This window comes from Poromitra crassiceps, assembly GCF_964638095.1.
Source record: "Poromitra crassiceps genome assembly, chromosome: 5".
NCBI classification, from domain to species: Eukaryota; Metazoa; Chordata; class Actinopteri; order Beryciformes; family Melamphaidae; genus Poromitra; species Poromitra crassiceps.
The window spans coordinates 17,318,362-17,322,855 of NC_139642.1; positions in this window are offsets into that span (position 1 = coordinate 17,318,362).

The window sequence follows — 4,494 nt, forward strand, 5'->3', positions numbered from 1 at the left end:
AGTAGAGAATTGTTTGATGGTGCAGAAAGTTGGGACATAATTGCTTGATGGAGACTTTTGGCTGGGAGTGGTAGGGAACTTCAGTTAGTATTTGCCAGTGACACTGCACACTAGTTGCACACACTAACTTACGTAGTCCACACACATTAAAATGGCAAACTAAATTAGCTGCAGCTCAGTTGAAAAGAGGAATGATAGTAATGTTGCCGGCGGACCAGTCTACATACATTAGCCTTTTCAACTTAAAAGGGGAGCAGGTTACCATCCGTAGCTAAATAGCTAATGTTAGCGTTAGCTAGCTAAAGCTAGTTAGCTAATGTCCATTTATTTATCAAGTGGGGGTTATTTTGCGACCAAACGTGTGGGCGAAGTAACCTTTTATTCCCATGAACCTATTGCTTCATACAGACTGAAGACAAAACTCAACTTCAAAAGTTTTAAATTAACCTATGTGCCTGTCTTCGTACTTACCGTCCTGCCTTGTCCTCTGCTTGCAAACAAAACTAGTGAGACGGTGACCTGGTGGCTCGCGCAACTTTCGTCCAGTCCAGAAGAGTCCATGTGCTTCTTCTTCTTTTTGGGCGGCCACCTTAGAGGTGCATTACCGCTACCTACTGGACTGGCCGAAAGAAAGCCATGTCTCAAAGCTAGATCAGCCCCCATGCATTAATCGAGGAAATATAGTTCCTTCCCATTTGCCAGTTTAATTACCAACTAGTAGAGGCAGAGACGGAGATTTATTTATATATTTACTTTTTTTTATTTTTCTATTGACAATGAGTGATGTGCAAACATTCTTCTTCTTCTTGCTTTCTGGCAGGATGCCTTGCTAGAACATTGCTAGACAGCTATTAGATGGGGATAATATCAAACCTCAAGCTGATGCCGAGATGACAGCTTGACTGGCTGTGAAAACCATGGATACACGTGTATAGTGAAAACCATGGCCTGAATATCCGAACCTTCTAATGCATATTGATTATACACAAAGTTCCAACTTTCTGACATTATTGTACAGTTCAAATACATAATAATAATAATAATAATAATAATAATAATAATTTAATTTGTATAGTGTTTTTCAATGACCAAAAGACATGCTTGGGAGAAGAAAGTAAGTAAGTAAGTAAATTTTATTTATACAGCGCTTTTCACAGACAAAAGTCACAAAGTGCTTTACATGTGCATAGATAGACATAAAATAGGGTAAAAAGGCACTAAGCCACACAAATGGAAAGCAATACACAGCTAAAAATAATGCAAACAAGATATGGCAAGAACACAATAATCAAAATACAGTAATAAGTGCTTAGTGCATGGGGCGAAAATACCCATAAGTGCACGACAGGGTGTGCACTACACAGGGAGTCAGGTGAAGGCCTGTTTGAACAGGTAAGTTTTAATCTGGGCCTTGAAAGAGTCAACAGAGTGGGCAGACCTAATAGCAGGCGGCAGAGAGTTCCACAATTTAGGGGCAACAGCGGCAAAAGCTCTGTCACCACGGGTCACGAGGCGGGTGCGTAGGAGAGACAGGAGGTGAAGATTAGTAGACCTGAGGGAGCGAACAGAAGAGTGGGGAATGAGTAGATCAGCCAGGTAAGCTGGAGCCTGACCATGGAGTGCTCTGTAGGTGAGTGTGAGAATTTTGAACTGATACCTAAATGGAACAGGGAGCCAGTGGAGTGATTTCAGAAGGGGTGTAATGTGAGAGTATTTATTTGATCTTGTGAGGAGTCTTGCTGAAGCATTCTGAATTGCTTGCAAGCGGCCGAGGGCAGATTTACTAAGTGAGGGGAACAGGGCATTACAATAGTCTATACGTGATGAAATAAATGCATGAATAAGCATCTCCAGTTCTGTCGTGGAGACTAAAGATCGGAGTTTACTTATACTACGTAAGTGGAAGAAACATGATTTGGAGAGTTGTTTTATATGATGGTCAAATGACATAGATTGATCAAAAATTACACCTAAATTACGCAGATTCGACCGGACTGAAGATGAGAGAGTGCCAATACTCTGAAGGATCACAGGGACAATGTTATCTGGGGCGATGATCAGGACCTCGGTTTTGTCAGCATTTAGCTGTAAGAAATTTTCCGCCAACCAGGCACTAATGGCGCTAATGCAATCTAGGAGGCGAGATAATTGTTTCGCCTCCTTGGGTTTAAATGAGAAGTGGAGCTGGATGTCATCCGCATACAGATGGTAAGTGATATTAAAACTACTAATGAGCAGACCCAGTGGGAGCAAGTAAAGGCCAAACAGCAAGGGCCCCAGGACCGAGCCTTGAGGGACCCCGCAAAACAATGGAGAGGACGCCGACACAAAATCACCGGACGAGACAGTGAAACTCCTGTCGGCAAGATATGAGGCAAACCACTCCAGCACTGTGCCGGATAGGCCCACCCAGTCATGTAGTCTCTTTAAAAGCGTCTGGTGGTCTACTGTATCAAATGCCGAACTGAGGTCGAGCAGTACCAGCACAGAACAGTCACCTGCGTCAGAGGACATTAAAATATCATTAGATACTTTCAAAAGTGCCGTTTCAGTGGAATGCTGCTTCCTAAACCCTGACTGAAACTTGTCATAAATATTGTGCCGCTCTAGTACAGATGTAATTTGTTTGGCTACGACTTTCTCTAGGATTTTGGACAGCAGTGGTAGTTTGGAAATCGGCCTGTAATGTTTGTGCACAGCAGGGTCCAGGTTAGGTTTCTTTAAGATGGGCTGGATAGTGGCGTGTTTGAGGTATGAAGGGACGCAACCCGACGACAGAGACAAATTAATAATATCTAAAACAGCAGGGCCAATGGTTGGTAAAACGTTAAAAAATAAGGATGATGGAATTGCATCTAGAGGGCATGAAGATAATTTCATTTTCTTGACCACGTCCATCAAATCCGATAAAGTGATGGGCTGGAAAGATTCAAGAACAGAACAGAACAGCGGGGGGCCAAGAAAGCCTTTTCAGACCAAATATTTCTTTCAGTGAGATAAATTCAAAAACATCCTCACAGTATATGGGGACTTGGACTTGAGACTTGAACTTGTGTTGCACATACAGGTAAGTCACACATACAGTGACTTGGACTTGCAAAAATGACTTGTGAGCATTTCTGTTATATATACCAGAGATGCTCACAAGTCATTATACATATCTTTAGGCTACATATATTTGGATATCATATGATATCAAAATACAGCCTAAGGGGCCTCCAGGAACCTTAATTCAAATTGGGTTCTTTGAGGAACCATATTCATACTGCGTAAAAAGTAAAGGTTCTTGCAGGCACCTCTGAGAGCATTGAGGAGCTTTGAGGAACTTCGGAGTTCTTGGGGGAACTCCTAGGTTCTTGCAGTAACCTAGAGGTTCCTCAAGGAACTTGTAGTTTTTACAGTGTAGTTATGTAGGCATTAGCACTTGAATACAGCATGGTTTCAGCGTCTGAAAATTTAAGCTGAGAAAAATGCCTTTTTGTGAAATTCGATAGAACAGTCACTTTAACCATTCATTTTTGGCATCAGTAAGACGTCAGACATCTAAACAATAGTTTTGAACAGTAATTTCCTCCATAACAGCAGGAAACCCCCCTCTCCTTCAAACTCCTCCCTCTGTGTGTGTTCTCCTCCTGCCTCCCTGGCTCTGCAGCAGGCGTGTCACAAGCGAGTTGCTGCTGCTGCTGCTGCCTGTCTGCTGGCGGCCGCTCTTTGGGCGAGTCTGGATGGGCTCGCTCGTTTCTTGGGGTTTCGGTTGAGAGCTTTGATGAAGCTTTTGCGATTCTGGTCTTATTTATGCTGCGTGTTTCAAAGTGTGTTCCACCCGTAATCTATTATGCAAATTTGCAATCCCCCACCGCCAGCTCCCTGCGCGAAAGCGAAAGCGTTTTCGCCAATCCATTTTCATGAGAATGGCTTCCTCACGCGGCTGTTTTTGCTTGGCTTTTTGCTTGGCTTTTTTGGACGAGATATCTCGTCCACGGCAGTCAACCGTTGGTTTCTGCTTGACGAGATATCTCGTCCACGGCAGTGAACGTGTTAATAAGGAAAGAGAGAGAACAAAGTTAGATCAAGAAGGGCCCAGATGGAGCCTGAAAAGGTGTGTCTTTAGTCTTTTCCGAAAGATCGGCAGTGATTCAGCTGTCCTGACCGAAGGTGGAAGCTCGTTCCACCATTGAGGTGCCAGGGACGAGAAGAGTCGAGATCGGGATGAGCGACTTTTGAGCCCCCGTAGCGAAGGAGGGGCGAGGCGACCTGCACTGGTGGAGGAGCGAAGGGAGTGCTGAGAGGTTTGGAACCTGACCATGGATTGCAGGTACAGGGGAGCTGACTGGTGTACTGCCCTGTAGGCCAGTACCAGTGTCTTGAATTTGATGCGGGCCGAGATGGGAAGCCAGTGGAGCTCCTGGAAGAGGGGAGTGACGTGAGAGAATTTGGGTTGGTTGAATACCAGACGGGCTGCAGCGTTCTGAATGAGCTGAAGCGGTCGGATGT